Genomic DNA, 20594 nt, shown 5'->3' on the forward strand with positions numbered 1-20594 from the left:
ATCTCAGAGTCATTTCATCAGGTCGCGGGTCATCGATCGTTTTGCATGAAAAATTGAACGTTCTCGCATGAACAATAATTTACTCTAAATGTTGTTTATATCTCTTCGTGCAGTGAATAAACACGTTTTAAGCCCTCGAAGTGAGCATTTAGGTCCTTTTAAGTCACTTTTAACCATAAGCCAAATCTTGAGTTTTGGCTCCCTAGAAGCATGAAAATGACTATAACGATGCTCATTTTATCTCCAAAAGTGATGATCCACCTCTGAGAGTCAAAATTAGTTGAAAGATGAACTTTTTCAAAACGGACCATTTTGGTCATCTCAGAGCAATTTCATCAGGTCGCGGGTCATCGATCATTTTGCATGAAAAATTGAACGTTCTCGCATGAACATTAATTCACTCTAACTATTGTTTATATCTCTTCCCGCAGTGAATAAACACATTTTAAGCCCTCGAAGTGAGCATTTGGGTCCTTTTAAGTCACTTTTAACCATGAGCCAAATCTTGAGTTTTGGCTCCCTAGAAGCATGAAAATGACGATAACGATGCTCATTTTATCTCCAAAAGTGATGATCTACCTCTGAGAGTCAAAATTAGTTGAAAGATGAACATTTTCAAAACGGACCATTTTGGTCATCTCAGAGCAATTTCATCAGGTCGCGGGTCATCGATTGTTTTGCATGAAAAATTGAACGTTCTCGCATGAACTATAATTTACTCTAAATGTTGTTTATATCTCTTCCCGCAGTGAATAAACACGCTTTAAGCCCTCGAAGTGAGCATTTGGGTCCTTTTAAGTCACTTTTAACCATAAGCCAAATCTTGAGTTTTGGCTCCCTAGAAGCATGAAAATGACGATAACGATGCTCATTTTATCTCCAAAAGTGATGATCCACCTCTGAGAGTCAAAATTAGTTGAAAGATGAAAATTTTCAAAACGGAACATTTTGGTAATCTCAGAGTCATTTCATCAGGTCGCGGGTCATCGATCATTTTGCATGAAAAATTGAACGTTCTCGCATGAACATTAATTCACTCTAACTATTGTTTATATCTCTTCCCGCAGTGAATAAACACATTTTAAGCCCTCGAAGTGAGCATTTGGGTCCTTTTAAGTCACTTTTAACCATAAGCCAAATCTTGAGTTTTGGCTCCCTAGAAGCATGAAAATGACGATAACGATGCTCATTTTATCTCCAAAAGTGATGATCCACCTCTGAGAGTCAAAATTAGTTGAAAGATGAACTTTTTCAAAACGGAACATTTTGGTCATCTCAGAGTCATTTCATCAGGTCGCGGGTCATCGATCGTTTTGCATGAAAAATTGAACGTTCTCGCATGAACATTAATTCACTCTAAATATTGTTTATATCTCTTTCCGCAGTGAATAAACACGTTTTAAGCCCTCAAAGTGAGCATTTCGGTCCTTTTAAATCACTTTTAACCATAAGCCAAATCTTGTGTTTTGGCTCCCTAGAAGCATGAAAATGACGATAATGATGCTCATTTTATCTCCAAAAGTGATGATCAACCTCTGAGAGTCAAAATTAGTTGAAAGATGAAAATTTTCAAAACTGACCATTTTGGTCATCTCAGAGCAATTTCATCAGGTCGCGGGTCATCGATCGTTTTGCATGAAAAATTAAACGTTCTCGCATGAACAATAATTTACTCTAAATGTTGTTTATATCTCTTCCCGCAGTGAATAAACACGTTTTAAGCCCTCGAAGTGAGCATTTGGGTCCTTTTAAGTCACTTTTAACCATAAGCCAAATCTTGAGTTTTGGCTCCCTAGAAGCATGAAAATGACGATAACGATGCTCATTTTATCTCCAAAAGTGATGATCAACCTCTGAGAGTCAAAATTAGTTGAAAGATGAAAATTTTCAAAACGGACCATTTTGGTCATCTCAGAGTAATTTCATCAGGTCGCGGGTCATCGATCGTTTTGCATGAAAAATTGAACGTTCTCGCATGAACAATAATTTACTCTAAATGTTGTTTATATCTCTTCCCGCAGTGAATAAACACGTTTTAAGCCCTCCAAGTGAGCATTTGTGTCCTTTTAAGTCACTTTTAACCATAAGCCAAATCTTGAGTTTTGGCTCCCTAGAAGCATGAAAAAGACGATAACGATGCTCATTTTATCTCCAAAAGTGATGATCCACCTCTGAGAGTCAAAATTAGTTAAAAGATGAACTTTTTCAAAACGGAACATTTTGGTCATCTCAGAGTCAATTCATCAGGTCGCGGGTCATCGATCGTTTTGCATGAAAAATTGAACGTTCTCGCATGAACTATAATTTACTCTAAATGTTGTTTATATCTCTTCCCGCAGTGAATAAACACGCTTTAAGCCCTCGAAGTGAGCATTTGGGTCCTTTTAAGTCACTTTTAACCATAAGCCAAATCTTGAGTTTTGGCTCCCTAGAAGCATGAAAATGACGATAACGATGCTCATTTTATCTCCAAAAGTGATGATCTACCTCTGAGAGTCAAAATTAGTTGAAAGATGAACATTTTCAAAACGGACCATTTTGGTCATCTCAGAGCAATTTCATCAGGTCGCGGGTCATCGATTGTTTTGCATGAAAAATTGAACGTTCTCGCATGAACTATAATTTACTCTAAATGTTGTTTATATCTCTTCCCGCAGTGAATAAACACGCTTTAAGCCCTCGAAGTGAGCATTTGGGTCCTTTTAAGTCACTTTTAACCATAAGCCAAATCTTGAGTTTTGGCTCCCTAGAAGCATGAAAATGACGATAACGATGCTCATTTTATCTCCAAAAGTGATGATCCACCTCTGAGAGTCAAAATTAGTTGAAAGATGAAAATTTTCAAAACGGAACATTTTGGTAATCTCAGAGTCATTTCATCAGGTCGCGGGTCATCGATCATTTTGCATGAAAAATTGAACGTTCTCGCATGAACATTAATTCACTCTAACTATTGTTTATATCTCTCCCCGCAGTGAATAAACACATTTTAAGCCCTCGAAGTGAGCATTTGGGTCCTTTTAAGTCACTTTTAACCATAAGCCAAATCTTGAGTTTTGGCTCCCTAGAAGCATGAAAATGACGATAACGATGCTCATTTTATCTCCAAAAGTGATGATCCACCTCTGAGAGTCAAAATTAGTTGAAAGATGAACTTTTTCAAAACGGAACATTTTGGTCATCTCAGAGTCATTTCATCAGGTCGCGGGTCATCGATCGTTTTGCATGAAAAATTGAACGTTCTCGCATGAACATTAATTCACTCTAAATATTGTTTATATCTCTTTCCGCAGTGAATAAACACGTTTTAAGCCCTCAAAGTGAGCATTTGGGTCCTTTTAAATCACTTTTAACCATAAGCCAAATCTTGTGTTTTGGCTCCCTAGAAGCATGAAAATGACGATAATGATGCTCATTTTATCTCCAAAAGTGATGATCAACCTCTGAGAGTCAAAATTAGTTGAAAGATGAAAATTTTCAAAACGGACCATTTTGGTCATCTCAGAGCAATTTCATCAGGTCGCGGGTCATCGATCGTTTTGCATGAAAAATTAAACGTTCTCGCATGAACAATAATTTACTCTAAATGTTGTTTATATCTCTTCCCGCAGTGAATAAACACGTTTTAAGCCCTCGAAGTGAGCATTTGGGTCCTTTTAAGTCACTTTTAACCATAAGCCAAATCTTGAGTTTTGGCTCCCTAGAAGCATGAAAATGACGATAACGATGCTCATTTTATCTCCAAAAGTGATGATCAACCTCTGAGAGTCAAAATTAGTTGAAAGATGAAAATTTTCAAAACGGACCATTTTGGTCATCTCAGAGTAATTTCATCAGGTCGCGGGTTATCGATCGTTTTGCATGAAAAATTGAACGTTCTCGCATGAACAATAATTTACTCTAAATGTTGTTTATATCTCTTCCCGCAGTGAATAAACACGTTTTAAGCCCTCCAAGTGAGCATTTGTGTCCTTTTAAGTCACTTTTAACCATAAGCCAAATCTTGAGTTTTGGCTCCCTAGAAGCATGAAAAAGACGATAACGATGCTCATTTTATCTCCAAAAGTGATGATCCACCTCTGAGAGTCAAAATTAGTTAAAAGATGAACTTTTTCAAAACGGAACATTTTGGTCATCTCAGAGTCAATTCATCAGGTCGCGGGTCATCGATCGTTTTGCATGAAAAATTGAACGTTCTCGCATGAACATTAATTCACTCTAAAAATTGTTTATATCTCTTTCCGCAGTGAATAAACGCGTTTTAAGCCCTCAAAGTGAGCATTTGGGTCCTTTTAAGTCACTTTTAACCATAAGCCAAATCTTGTGTTTTGGCTCCCTAGAAGCATGAAAATGACGATAATGATGCTCATTTTATCTCCAAAAGTGATGATCAACCTCTGAGAGTCAAAATTAGTTGAAAGATGAAAATTTTCAAAACGGACCATTTTGGTCATCTCAGAGCAATTTCATCAGGTCGCGGGTCATCGATTGTTTTGCATGAAAAATTGAACGTTCTCGCATGAACATTAATTCACTCTAAAAATTGTTTATATCTCTTTCCGCAGTGAATAAACACGTTTTAAGCCCTCAAAGTGAGCATTTGGGTCCTTTTAAGTCACTTTTAACCATAAGCCAAATCTTGTGTTTTGGCTCCCTAGAAGCATGAAAATGACGATAATGATGCTCATTTTATCTCCAAAAGTGATGATCAACCTCTGAGAGTCAAAATTAGTTGAAAGATGAAAATTTTCAAAACGGACCATTTTGGTCATCTCAGAGCAATTTCATCAGGTCGCGGGTCATCGATCGTTTTGCATGAAAAATTAAACGTTCTCGCATGAACAATAATTTACTCTAAATGTTGTTTATATCTCTTCCCGCAGTGAATAAACACGTTTTAAGCCCTCGAAGTGAGCATTTGGGTCCTTTTAAGTCACTTTTAACCATAAGCCAAATCTTGAGTTTTGGCTCCCTAGAAGCATGAAAATGACGATAACGATGCTCATTTTATCTCCAAAAGTGATGATCCACCTCTGAGAGTCAAAATTAGTTGAAAGATGAACTTTTTCAAAACTGAACATTTTGGTCATCTCAGAGTCATTTCATCAGGTCGCGGGTCATCGATCGTTTTGCATGAAAAATTGAACGTTCTCGCATGAACATTAATTCACTCTAAATATTGTTTATATCTCTTTCCGCAGTGAATAAACACGTTTTAAGCCCTCAAAGTGAGCATTTGGGTCCTTTTAAGTCACTTTTAACCATAAGCCAAATCTTGAGTTTTGGCTCCCTAGAAGCATGAAAATGACGATAACGATGCTCATTTTATCTCCAAAAGTGATGATCCACCTCTGAGAGTCAAAATTAGTTGAAAGATGAAAATTTTCAAAACGGACCATTTTGGTCATCTCAGAGCAATTTCATCAGGTCGCGGGTCATCGATCGTTTTGCATGAAAAATTAAACGTTCTCGCATGAACAATAATTTACTCTAAATGTTGTTTATATCTCTTCCCGCAGTGAATAAACACGTTTTAAGCCCTCGAAGTGAGCATTTGGGTCCTTTTAAGTCACTTTTAACCATAAGCCAAATCTTGAGTTTTGGCTCCCTAGAAGCATGAAAATGACGATAACGATGCTCATTTTATCTCCAAAAGTGATGATCAACCTCTGAGAGTCAAAATTAGTTGAAATATGAACATTTTCAAAACGTAACATTTTGGTCATCTCAGAGCAATTTCATCAGGTCGCGGGTCATCGATCGTTTTGAATGAAAAATTGAACGTTCTCGCATGAACAATAATTTACTCTAAATGTTGTTTATATCTCTTCCCGCAGTGAATAAACACGCTTTAAGCCCTCGAAGTGAGCATTTGGGTCCTTTTAAGTCACTTTTAACCATAAGCCAAATCTTGAGTTTTGGCTCCCTAGAAGCATGAAAATGACGATAACGATGCTCATTTTATCTCCAAAAGTGATGATCCACCTCTGAGAGTCAAAATTAGTTGAAAGATGAACTTTTTCAAAACGGAACATTTTGGTCATCTCAGAGTCATTTCATCAGGTCGCGGGTCATCGATCGCTTTGCATGAAAAATTAAACGTTCTTGCATGAACATTAATTCACTCTAACTATTGTTTATATCTCTTCCGGCAGTGAATAAACACGTTTTAAGCCCTCGAAGTGAGCATTTTGGGCCTTTTAAGTCACTTTTAACCATGAGCCAAATCTTGAGTTTTGGCTCCCTAGAAGCATGAAAATGACGATAACGATGCTCATTTTATCTCCAAAAGTGATGATCAACCTCTGAGAGTCAAAATTAGTTGAAATATGAACATTTTCAAAACGTAACATTTTGGTCATCTCAGAGCAATTTCATCAGGTCGCGGGTCATCGATCGTTTTGAATGAAAAATTGAACGTTCTCGCATGAACAATAATTTACTCTAAATGTTGTTTATATCTCTTCCCGCAGTGAATAAACACGTTTTAAGCCCTCGAAGTGAGCATTTGGGTCCTTTTAAGTCACTTTTAACCATAAGCCAAATCTTGAGTTTTGGCTCCCTAGAAGCATGAAAATGACGATAACGATGCTCATTTTATCTCCAAAAGTGATGATCCACCTCTGAGAGTCAAAATTAGTTGAAAGATGAACTTTTTCAAAACGGAACATTTTGGTCATCTCAGAGTCATTTCATCAGGTCGCGGGTCATCGATCGTTTTGCATGAAAAATTGAACGTTCTCGCATGAACAATAATTTACTCTAAATGTTGTTTATATCTCTTCGTGCAGTGAATAAACACGTTTTAAGCCCTCGAAGTGAGCATTTAGGTCCTTTTAAGTCACTTTTAACCATAAGCCAAATCTTGAGTTTTGGCTCCCTAGAAGCATGAAAATGACTATAACGATGCTCATTTTATCTCCAAAAGTGATGATCCACCTCTGAGAGTCAAAATTAGTTGAAAGATGAACTTTTTCAAAACGGACCATTTTGGTCATCTCAGAGCAATTTCATCAGGTCGCGGGTCATCGATTGTTTTGCATGAAAAATTCAACGTTCTCGCATGAACATTAATTCACTCTAACTATTGTTTATATCTCTTCCGGCAGTGAATAAACACGTTTTAAGCCCTTGAAGTGAGCATTTTGGGCCTTTTAAGTCACTTTTAACCATGAGCCAAATCTTGAGTTTTGGCTCCCTAGAAGCATGAAAATGACGATAACGATGCTCATTTTATCTCCAAAAGTGATGATCTACCTCTGAGAGTCAAAATTAGTTGAAAGATGAACATTTTCAAAACGGACCATTTTGGTCATCTCAGAGCAATTTCATCAGGTCGCGGGTCATCGATTGTTTTGCATGAAAAATTGAACGTTCTCGCATGAACTATAATTTACTCTAAATGTTGTTTATATCTCTTCCCGCAGTGAATAAACACGCTTTAAGCCCTCGAAGTGAGCATTTGGGTCCTTTTAAGTCACTTTTAACCATAAGCCAAATCTTGAGTTTTGGCTCCCTAGAAGCATGAAAATGACGATAACGATGCTCATTTTATCTCCAAAAGTGATGATCCACCTCTGAGAGTCAAAATTAGTTGAAAGATGAAAATTTTCAAAACGGAACATTTTGGTAATCTCAGAGTCATTTCATCAGGTCGCGGGTCATCGATCATTTTGCATGAAAAATTGAACGTTCTCGCATGAACATTAATTCACTCTAACTATTGTTTATATCTCTTCCCGCAGTGAATAAACACATTTTAAGCCCTCGAAGTGAGCATTTGGGTCCTTTTAAGTCACTTTTAACCATAAGCCAAATCTTGAGTTTTGGCTCCCTAGAAGCATGAAAATGACGATAACGATGCTCATTTTATCTCCAAAAGTGATGATCCACCTCTGAGAGTCAAAATTAGTTGAAAGATGAACTTTTTCAAAACGGAACATTTTGGTCATCTCAGAGTCATTTCATCAGGTCGCGGGTCATCGATCGTTTTGCATGAAAAATTGAACGTTCTCGCATGAACATTAATTCACTCTAAATATTGTTTATATCTCTTTCCGCAGTGAATAAACACGTTTTAAGCCCTCAAAGTGAGCATTTCGGTCCTTTTAAATCACTTTTAACCATAAGCCAAATCTTGTGTTTTGGCTCCCTAGAAGCATGAAAATGACGATAATGATGCTCATTTTATCTCCAAAAGTGATGATCAACCTCTGAGAGTCAAAATTAGTTGAAAGATGAAAATTTTCAAAACTGACCATTTTGGTCATCTCAGAGCAATTTCATCAGGTCGCGGGTCATCGATCGTTTTGCATGAAAAATTAAACGTTCTCGCATGAACAATAATTTACTCTAAATGTTGTTTATATCTCTTCCCGCAGTGAATAAACACGTTTTAAGCCCTCGAAGTGAGCATTTGGGTCCTTTTAAGTCACTTTTAACCATAAGCCAAATCTTGAGTTTTGGCTCCCTAGAAGCATGAAAATGACGATAACGATGCTCATTTTATCTCCAAAAGTGATGATCAACCTCTGAGAGTCAAAATTAGTTGAAAGATGAAAATTTTCAAAACGGACCATTTTGGTCATCTCAGAGTAATTTCATCAGGTCGCGGGTCATCGATCGTTTTGCATGAAAAATTGAACGTTCTCGCATGAACAATAATTTACTCTAAATGTTGTTTATATCTCTTCCCGCAGTGAATAAACACGTTTTAAGCCCTCCAAGTGAGCATTTGTGTCCTTTTAAGTCACTTTTAACCATAAGCCAAATCTTGAGTTTTGGCTCCCTAGAAGCATGAAAAAGACGATAACGATGCTCATTTTATCTCCAAAAGTGATGATCCACCTCTGAGAGTCAAAATTAGTTAAAAGATGAACTTTTTCAAAACGGAACATTTTGGTCATCTCAGAGTCAATTCATCAGGTCGCGGGTCATCGATCGTTTTGCATGAAAAATTGAACGTTCTCGCATGAACTATAATTTACTCTAAATGTTGTTTATATCTCTTCCCGCAGTGAATAAACACGCTTTAAGCCCTCGAAGTGAGCATTTGGGTCCTTTTAAGTCACTTTTAACCATAAGCCAAATCTTGAGTTTTGGCTCCCTAGAAGCATGAAAATGACGATAACGATGCTCATTTTATCTCCAAAAGTGATGATCTACCTCTGAGAGTCAAAATTAGTTGAAAGATGAACATTTTCAAAACGGACCATTTTGGTCATCTCAGAGCAATTTCATCAGGTCGCGGGTCATCGATTGTTTTGCATGAAAAATTGAACGTTCTCGCATGAACTATAATTTACTCTAAATGTTGTTTATATCTCTTCCCGCAGTGAATAAACACGCTTTAAGCCCTCGAAGTGAGCATTTGGGTCCTTTTAAGTCACTTTTAACCATAAGCCAAATCTTGAGTTTTGGCTCCCTAGAAGCATGAAAATGACGATAACGATGCTCATTTTATCTCCAAAAGTGATGATCCACCTCTGAGAGTCAAAATTAGTTGAAAGATGAAAATTTTCAAAACGGAACATTTTGGTAATCTCAGAGTCATTTCATCAGGTCGCGGGTCATCGATCATTTTGCATGAAAAATTGAACGTTCTCGCATGAACATTAATTCACTCTAACTATTGTTTATATCTCTCCCCGCAGTGAATAAACACATTTTAAGCCCTCGAAGTGAGCATTTGGGTCCTTTTAAGTCACTTTTAACCATAAGCCAAATCTTGAGTTTTGGCTCCCTAGAAGCATGAAAATGACGATAACGATGCTCATTTTATCTCCAAAAGTGATGATCCACCTCTGAGAGTCAAAATTAGTTGAAAGATGAACTTTTTCAAAACGGAACATTTTGGTCATCTCAGAGTCATTTCATCAGGTCGCGGGTCATCGATCGTTTTGCATGAAAAATTGAACGTTCTCGCATGAACATTAATTCACTCTAAATATTGTTTATATCTCTTTCCGCAGTGAATAAACACGTTTTAAGCCCTCAAAGTGAGCATTTGGGTCCTTTTAAATCACTTTTAACCATAAGCCAAATCTTGTGTTTTGGCTCCCTAGAAGCATGAAAATGACGATAATGATGCTCATTTTATCTCCAAAAGTGATGATCAACCTCTGAGAGTCAAAATTAGTTGAAAGATGAAAATTTTCAAAACGGACCATTTTGGTCATCTCAGAGCAATTTCATCAGGTCGCGGGTCATCGATCGTTTTGCATGAAAAATTAAACGTTCTCGCATGAACAATAATTTACTCTAAATGTTGTTTATATCTCTTCCCGCAGTGAATAAACACGTTTTAAGCCCTCGAAGTGAGCATTTGGGTCCTTTTAAGTCACTTTTAACCATAAGCCAAATCTTGAGTTTTGGCTCCCTAGAAGCATGAAAATGACGATAACGATGCTCATTTTATCTCCAAAAGTGATGATCAACCTCTGAGAGTCAAAATTAGTTGAAAGATGAAAATTTTCAAAACGGACCATTTTGGTCATCTCAGAGTAATTTCATCAGGTCGCGGGTTATCGATCGTTTTGCATGAAAAATTGAACGTTCTCGCATGAACAATAATTTACTCTAAATGTTGTTTATATCTCTTCCCGCAGTGAATAAACACGTTTTAAGCCCTCCAAGTGAGCATTTGTGTCCTTTTAAGTCACTTTTAACCATAAGCCAAATCTTGAGTTTTGGCTCCCTAGAAGCATGAAAAAGACGATAACGATGCTCATTTTATCTCCAAAAGTGATGATCCACCTCTGAGAGTCAAAATTAGTTAAAAGATGAACTTTTTCAAAACGGAACATTTTGGTCATCTCAGAGTCAATTCATCAGGTCGCGGGTCATCGATCGTTTTGCATGAAAAATTGAACGTTCTCGCATGAACATTAATTCACTCTAAAAATTGTTTATATCTCTTTCCGCAGTGAATAAACGCGTTTTAAGCCCTCAAAGTGAGCATTTGGGTCCTTTTAAGTCACTTTTAACCATAAGCCAAATCTTGTGTTTTGGCTCCCTAGAAGCATGAAAATGACGATAATGATGCTCATTTTATCTCCAAAAGTGATGATCAACCTCTGAGAGTCAAAATTAGTTGAAAGATGAAAATTTTCAAAACGGACCATTTTGGTCATCTCAGAGCAATTTCATCAGGTCGCGGGTCATCGATTGTTTTGCATGAAAAATTGAACGTTCTCGCATGAACATTAATTCACTCTAAAAATTGTTTATATCTCTTTCCGCAGTGAATAAACACGTTTTAAGCCCTCAAAGTGAGCATTTGGGTCCTTTTAAGTCACTTTTAACCATAAGCCAAATCTTGTGTTTTGGCTCCCTAGAAGCATGAAAATGACGATAATGATGCTCATTTTATCTCCAAAAGTGATGATCAACCTCTGAGAGTCAAAATTAGTTGAAAGATGAAAATTTTCAAAACGGACCATTTTGGTCATCTCAGAGCAATTTCATCAGGTCGCGGGTCATCGATCGTTTTGCATGAAAAATTAAACGTTCTCGCATGAACAATAATTTACTCTAAATGTTGTTTATATCTCTTCCCGCAGTGAATAAACACGTTTTAAGCCCTCGAAGTGAGCATTTGGGTCCTTTTAAGTCACTTTTAACCATAAGCCAAATCTTGAGTTTTGGCTCCCTAGAAGCATGAAAATGACGATAACGATGCTCATTTTATCTCCAAAAGTGATGATCCACCTCTGAGAGTCAAAATTAGTTGAAAGATGAACTTTTTCAAAACTGAACATTTTGGTCATCTCAGAGTCATTTCATCAGGTCGCGGGTCATCGATCGTTTTGCATGAAAAATTGAACGTTCTCGCATGAACATTAATTCACTCTAAATATTGTTTATATCTCTTTCCGCAGTGAATAAACACGTTTTAAGCCCTCAAAGTGAGCATTTGGGTCCTTTTAAGTCACTTTTAACCATAAGCCAAATCTTGAGTTTTGGCTCCCTAGAAGCATGAAAATGACGATAACGATGCTCATTTTATCTCCAAAAGTGATGATCAACCTCTGAGAGTCAAAATTAGTTGAAAGACGAAAAATTTCAAAACTGACCATTTTGGTCATCTCAGAGCAATTTCATCAGGTCGCGGGTCATCGATCGTTTTGCATGAAAAATTGAACGTTCTCGCATGAACAATAATTTACTCTAAATGTTGTTTATATCTCTTCCTGCAGTGAATTAACACGGTTTAAGCCCTCGAAGTGAGCATTTGGGTCCTTTTAAGTCACTTTTAACCATAAGCCAAATCTTGAGTTTTGGCTCCCTAGAAGCATGAAAATGACTATAACGATGCTCATTTTATCTCCAAAAGTGATGATCCACCTCTGAGAGTCAAAATTAGTTGAAAGATGAACTTTTTCAAAACGGACCATTTTGGTCATCTCAGAGCAATTTCATCAGGTAGCGGGTCATCGATCGTTTTGCATGAAAAATTGAACGTTCTCGCATGAACATTAATTCACTCTAAATATTGTTTATATCTCTTTCCGCAGTGAATAAACACGTTTTAAGCCCTCAAAGTGAGCATTTGGGTCCTTTTAAGTCACTTTTAAGCATAAGCCAAATCTTGAGTTTTGGCTCCCCTAGAAGCATGAAAATGACGATAACGATGCTCATTTTATATCCAAAAGTGATGATCCACCTCTGAGAGTCAAAATTAGTTGAAAGATGAACATTTTCAAAACGGACCATTTTGGTCATCTCAGAGCAATTTCATCAGGTCGCGGGTCATCGATTGTTTTGCATGAAAAATTGAACGTTCTCGCATGAACATTAATTCACTCTAACTATTGTTTATATCTCTTCCGGCAGTGAATAAACACGTTTTAAGCCCTCGAAGTGAGCATTTTTGGCCTTTTAAGTCACTTTTAACCATGAGCCAAATCTTGAGTTTTGGCTCCCTAGAAGCATGAAAATGACGATAACGATGCTCATTTTATCTCCAAAAGTGATGATCAACCTCTGAGAGTCAAAATTAGTTGAAAGATGAACATTTTCAAAACGTAACATTTTGGTCATCTCAGAGCAATTTCATCAGGTCGCGGGTCATCGATCGATTTGAATGAAAAATTGAACGTTCTCGCATGAACTATAATTTACTCTAAATGTTGTTTATATCTCTTCCCGCAGTGAATAAACACGCTTTAAGCCCTCGAAGTGAGCATTTGGGTCCTTTTAAGTCACTTTTAACCATAAGCCAAATCTTGAGTTTTGGCTCTCTAGAAGCATGAAAATGACGATAACGATGCTCATTTTATCTCCAAAAGTGATGATCAACCTCTGAGAGTCAAAATTAGTTGAAAGATGAACATTTTCAAAACGTAACATTTTGGTCATCTCAGAGCAATTTCATCAGGTCGCGGGTCATCGATCGATTTGAATGAAAAATTGAACGTTCTCGCATGAACTATAATTTACTCTAAATGTTGTTTATATCTCTTTCCGCAGTGAATAAACACGTTTTAAGCCCTCAAAGTGAGCATTTGGGTCCTTTTAAGTCACTTTTAACCATAAGCCAAATCTTGAGTTTTGGCTCCCTAGAAGCATGAAAATGACGATAACGATGCTCATTTTATCTCCAAAAGTGATGATCCACCTCTGAGAGTCAAAATTAGTTGAAAGATGAACTTTTTCAAAACGGAACATTTTGGTCATCTCAGAGTCATTTCATCAGGTCGCGGGTCATCGATCGTTTTGCATGAAAAATTGAACGTTCTCGCATGAACATTAATTCACTCTAAATATTGTTTATATCTCTTTCCGCAGTGAATAAACACGTTTTAAGCCCTCAAAGTGAGCATTTGGGTCCTTTTAAGTCACTTTTAACCATAAGCCAAATCTTGAGTTTTGGCTCCCTAGAAGCATGAAAATGACGATAACGATGCTCATTTTATCTCCAAAAGTGATGATCAACCTCTGAGAGTCAAAATTAGTTGAAAGACGAAAAATTTCAAAACGGACCATTTTGGTCATCTCAGAGCAATTTCATCAGGTTGCGGGTCATCGATTGTTTTGCATGAAAAATTGAACGTTCTCGCATGAACAATAATTTACTCTAAATGTTGTTTATCTCTCTTCCTGCAGTGAATTAACACGTTTTAAGCCCTCGAAGTGAGCATTTGGGTCCTTTTAAGTCACTTTTAACCATAAGCCAAATCTTGAGTTTTGGCTCCCTAGAAGCATGAAAATGACTATAACGATGCTCATTTTATCTCCAAAAGTGATGATCCACCTCTGAGAGTCAAAATTAGTTGAAAGATGAACTTTTTCAAAACTGACCATTTTGGTCATCTCAGAGCAATTTCATCAGGTCGCGGGTCATCGATCGTTTTGCATGAAAAATTGAACGTTCTCGCATGAACATTAATTCACTCTAAATATTGTTTATATCTCTTTCCGCAGTGAATAAACACGTTTTAAGCCCTCCAAGTGAGCATTTGTGTCCTTTTAAGTCACTTTTAACCATAAGCCAAATCTTGAGTTTTGGCTCCCTAGAAGCATGAAAATGACGATAACGATGCTCATTTTATCTCCAAAAGTGATGATCCACCTCTGAGAGTCAAAATTAGTTGAAAGATGAAAATTTTCAAAACGGAACATTTTGGTAATCTCAGAGTCATTTCATCAGGTCGCGGGTCATCGATCGTTTTGCATGAAAAATTGAACGTTCTCGCATGAACATTAATTCACTCTAACTATTGTTTATATCTCTTCCCGCAGTGAATAAACACGTTTTAAGCCCTCAAAGTGAGCATTTGGGTCCTTTTAAGTCACTTTTAACCATAAGCCAAATCTTGAGTTTTGGCTCCCTAGAAGCATGAAAATGACGATAACGATGCTCATTTTATCTCCAAAAGTGATGATCCACCTCTGAGAGTCAAAATTAGTTGAAAGATGAACATTTTCAAAACGGACCATTTTGGTCATCTCAGAGCAATTTCATCAGGTCGCGGGTCATCGATTGTTTTGCATGAAAAATTGAACGTTCTCGCATGAACATTAATTCACTCTAACTATTGTTTATATCTCTTCCGGCAGTGAATAAACACGTTTTAAGCCCTCGAAGTGAGCATTTTTGGCCTTTTAAGTCACTTTTAACCATGAGCCAAATCTTGAGTTTTGGCTCCCTAGAAGCATGAAAATGACGATAACGATGCTCATTTTATCTCCAAAAGTGATGATCAACCTCTGAGAGTCAAAATTAGTTGAAAGATGAACATTTTCAAAACGTAACATTTTGGTCATCTCAGAGCAATTTCATCAGGTCGCGGGTCATCGATCGATTTGAATGAAAAATTGAACGTTCTCGCATGAACTATAATTTACTCTAAATGTTGTTTATATCTCTTCCCGCAGTGAATAAACACGCTTTAAGCCCTCGAAGTGAGCATTTGGGTCCTTTTAAGTCACTTTTAACCATAAGCCAAATCTTGAGTTTTGGCTCTCTAGAAGCATGAAAATGACGATAACGATGCTCATTTTATCTCCAAAAGTGATGATCAACCTCTGAGAGTCAAAATTAGTTGAAAGATGAACATTTTCAAAACGTAACATTTTGGTCATCTCAGAGCAATTTCATCAGGTCGCGGGTCATCGATCGATTTGAATGAAAAATTGAACGTTCTCGCATGAACTATAATTTACTCTAAATGTTGTTTATATCTCTTTCCGCAGTGAATAAACACGTTTTAAGCCCTCAAAGTGAGCATTTGGGTCCTTTTAAGTCACTTTTAACCATAAGCCAAATCTTGAGTTTTGGCTCCCTAGAAGCATGAAAATGACGATAACGATGCTCATTTTATCTCCAAAAGTGATGATCCACCTCTGAGAGTCAAAATTAGTTGAAAGATGAACTTTTTCAAAACGGAACATTTTGGTCATCTCAGAGTCATTTCGTCAGGTCGCGGGTCATCGATCGTTTTGCATGAAAAATTGAACGTTCTCGCATGAACATTAATTCACTCTAAATATTGTTTATATCTCTTTCCGCAGTGAATAAACACGTTTTAAGCCCTCAAAGTGAGCATTTGGGTCCTTTTAAGTCACTTTTAACCATAAGCCAAATCTTGAGTTTTGGCTCCCTAGAAGCATGAAAATGACGATAACGATGCTCATTTTATCTCCAAAAGTGATGATCAACCTCTGAGAGTCAAAATTAGTTGAAAGACGAAAAATTTCAAAACGGACCATTTTGGTCATCTCAGAGCAATTTCATCAGGTTGCGGGTCATCGATTGTTTTGCATGAAAAATTGAACGTTCTCGCATGAACAATAATTTACTCTAAATGTTGTTTATCTCTCTTCCTGCAGTGAATTAACACGTTTTAAGCCCTCGAAGTGAGCATTTGGGTCCTTTTAAGTCACTTTTAACCATAAGCCAAATCTTGAGTTTTGGCTCCCTAGAAGCATGAAAATGACTATAACGATGCTCATTTTATCTCCAAAAGTGATGATCCACCTCTGAGAGTCAAAATTAGTTGAAAGATGAACTTTTTCAAAACTGACCATTTTGGTCATCTCAGAGCAATTTCATCAGGTCGCGGGTCATCGATCGTTTTGCATGAAAAATTGAACGTTCTCGCTTGAACATTAATTCACTCTAAATATTGTTTATATCTCTTTCCGCAGTGAATAAACACGTTTTAAGCCCTCCAAGTGAGCATTTGTGTCCTTTTAAGTCACTTTTAACCATAAGCCAAATCTTGAGTTTTGGCTCCCTAGAAGCATGAAAATGACGATAACGATGCTCATTTTATCTCCAAAAGTGATGATCCACCTCTGAGAGTCAAAATTAGTTGAAAGATGAAAATTTTCAAAACGGAACATTTTGGTAATCTCAGAGTCATTTCATCAGGTCGCGGGTCATCGATCGTTTTGCATGAAAAATTGAACGTTCTCGCATGAACATTAATTCACTCTAACTATTGTTTATATCTCTTCCCGCAGTGAATAAACACGTTTTAAGCCCTCAAAGTGAGCATTTGGGTCCTTTTAAGTCACTTTTAACCATAAGCCAAATCTTGAGTTTTGGCTCCCTAGAAGCATGAAAATGACGATAACGATGCTCATTTTATCTCCAAAAGTGATGATCCACCTCTGAGAGTCAAAATTAGTTGAAAGATGAACTTTTTCAAAACGGAACATTTTGGTCATCTCAGAGTCATTTCATCAGGTCGCGGGTCATCGATCGTTTTGCATGAAAAATTGAACGTTCTCGCATGAACATTAATTCACTCTAAAAATTGTTTATATCTCTTCCCGCAGTGAATAAACACGCTTTAAGCCCTCGAAGTGAGCATTTGGGTCCTTTTAAGTCACTTTTAACCATAAGCCAAATCTTGAGTTTTGGCTCCCTAGAAGCATGAAAATGACGATAACGATGCTCATTTTATCTCCAAAAGTGATGATCCACCTCTGAGAGTCAAAATTAGTTGAAAGATGAAAATTTTCAAAACGGACCATTTTGGTCATCTCAGAGTCATTTCATCAGGTCGCGGGTCATCGATCGTTTTGCATGAAAAATTAAACGTTCTCGCATGAACAATAATTTACTCTAAATGTTGTTTATATCTCTTTCCGCAGTGAATAAACACGTTTTAAGCCCTCAAAGTGAGCATTTGGGTCCTTTTAAGTCACTTTTAACCATAAGCCAAATCTTGAGTTTTGGCTCCCTAGAAGCATGAAAATGACGATAACGATGCTCATTTTATCTCCAAAAGTGATGATCCACCTCTGAGAGTCAAAATTAGTTGAAAGATGAACTTTTTCAAAACGGAACATTTTGGTCATCTCAGAGCAATTTCATCAGGTCGCGGGTCATCTATCGTTTTGCATGAAAAATTGAACGTTCTCGCATGAACATTAATTCACTCTAAATGTTGTTTATATCTCTTCCCGCAGTGAATAAACACGTTTTAAGCCCTCGAAGTGAGCATTTGGGTCCTTTTAAGTCACTTTTAACCATAAGCCAAATCTTGAGTTTTGGCTCCCTAGAAGCATGAAAATGACGATAACGATGCTCATTTTATCTCCAAAAGTGATGATTCACCTCTGAGAGTCAAAATTAGTTGAAAGATGAACTTTTTCAAAACGGAACATTTTGGTCATCTCAGAGTCATTTCATCAGGTCGCGGGTCATCGATCGTTTTGCATGAAAAATTGAACGTTCTTGCATGAACAATAATTTACTCTAAATATTGTTTATATCTCTTTCCGCAGTGAATAAACACGTTTTAAGCCCTCAAAGTGAGCATTTGGGTCCTTTTAAGTCACTTTTAACCATAAGCCAAATCTTGTGTTTTGGCTCCCTAGAAGCATGAAAATGACGATAATGATGCTCATTTTATCTCCAAAAGTGATGATCAACCTCTGAGAGTCAAAATTAGTTGAAAGACGAACTTTTTCAAAACGGACCATTTTGGTCATCTCAGAGCAATTTCATCAGGTCGCGGGTCATCGATCGTTTTGCATGAAAAATTAAACGTTCTCGCATGAACAATAATTTACTCTAAATGTTGTTTATATCTCTTCCCGCAGTGAATAAACACGTTTTAAGCCCTCGAAGTGAGCATTTGGGTCCTTTTAAGTCACTTTTAACCATAAGCCAAATCTTGAGTTTTGGCTCCCTAGAAGCATGAAAATGACGATAACGATGCTCATTTTATCTCCAAAAGTGATGATCAACCTCTGAGAGTCAAAATTAGTTGAAAGATGAAAATTTTCAAAACGGACCATTTTGGTCATCTCAGAGTAATTTCATCAGGTCGCGGGTCATCGATCGTTTTGCATGAAAAATTGAACGTTCTCGCATGAACAATAATTTACTCTAAATGTTGTTTATATCTCTTCCCGCAGTGAATAAACACGTTTTAAGCCCTCCAAGTGAGCATTTGTGTCCTTTTAAGTCACTTTAAACCATAAGCCAAATCTTGAGTTTTGGCTCCCTAGAAGCATGAAAATGACGATAACGATGCTCATTTTATCTCCAAAAGTGATGATCCACCTCTGAGAGTCAAAATTAGTTGAAAGATGAAAATTTTCAAAACGGAACATTTTGGTAATCTCAGAGTCATTTCATCAGGTCGCGGGTCATCGATCGTTTTGCATGAAAAATTGAACATTCTCGCATGAACATTAATTCACTCTAACTATTGTTTATATCTCTTCCCGCAGTGAATAAACACGTTTTAAGCCCTCAAAGTGAGCATTTGGGTCCTTTTAAGTCACTTTTAACCATAAGCCAAATCTTGAGTTTTGGCTCCCTAGAAGCATGAAAATGACGATAACGATGCTCATTTTATCTCCAAAAGTGATGATCCACCTCTGAGAGTCAAAATTAGTTGAAAGATGAACTTTTTCAAAATGGAACATTTTGGTCATCTCAGAGTCATTTCATCAGGTCGCGGGTCATCGATCGTTTTGCATGAAAAATTGAACGTTCTCGCATGAACATTAATTCACTCTAAAAATTGTTTATATCTCTTTCCGCAGTGAATAAACACGTTTTAAGCCCTCAAAGTGAGCATTTGGGTCCTTTTAAGTCACTTTTAACCATAAGCCAAATCTTGTGTTTTGGCTCCCTAGAAGCATGAAAATGACGATAATGATGCTCATTTTATCTCCAAAAGTGATGATCAACCTCTGAGAGTCAAAATTAGTTGAAAGATGAACATTTTCAAAACGGACCATTTTGGTCATCTCAGAGCAATTTCATCAGGTCGCGGGTCATCGATCGTTTTGCATGAAAAATTAAACGTTCTCGCATGAACAATAATTTACTCTAAATGTTGTTTATATCTCTTCCCGCAGTGAATAAACACGTTTTAAGCCCTCGAAGTGAGCATTTGGGTCCTTTTAAGTCACTTTTAACCATAAGCCAAATCTTGAGTTTTGGCTCCCTAGAAGCATGAAAATGACGATAACGATGCTCATTTTATCTCCAAAAGTGATGATCCACCTCTGAGAGTCAAAATTAGTTGAAAGATGAACTTTTTCAAAACGGAACATTTTGGTCATCTCAGAGTCATTTCATCAGGTCGCGGGTCATCGATCGTTTTGCATGAAAAATTGAACGTTCTCGCATGAACATTAATTCACTCTAAATATTGTTTATATCTCTTTCCGCAGTGAATAAACACGTTTTAAGCCCTCAAAGTGAGCATTTGGGTCCTTTTAAGTCACTTTTAACCATAAGCCAAATCTTGAGTTTTGGCTCCCTAGAAGCATGAAAATGACGATAACGATGCTCATTTTATCTCCAAAAGTGATGATCAACCTCTGAGAGTCAAAATTAGTTGAAAGACGAAAAATTTCAAAACGGACCATTTTGGTCATCTCAGAGCAATTTCATCAGGTCGCGGGTCATCGATCGTTTTGCATGAAAAATTGAACGTTCTCGCATGAACAATAATTTACTCTAAATGTTGTTTATCTCTCTTCCTGCAGTGAATTAACACGTTTTAAGCCCTCGAAGTGAGCATTTGGGTCCTTTTAAGTCACTTTTAACCATAAGCCAAATCTTGAGTTTTGGCTCCCTAGAAGCATGAAAATGACTATAACGATGCTCATTTTAT

This window comes from Lissotriton helveticus, chromosome 8 (genome assembly GCF_964261635.1).
Source record: "Lissotriton helveticus chromosome 8, aLisHel1.1, whole genome shotgun sequence".
NCBI classification, from domain to species: domain Eukaryota; kingdom Metazoa; phylum Chordata; class Amphibia; order Caudata; family Salamandridae; genus Lissotriton; species Lissotriton helveticus.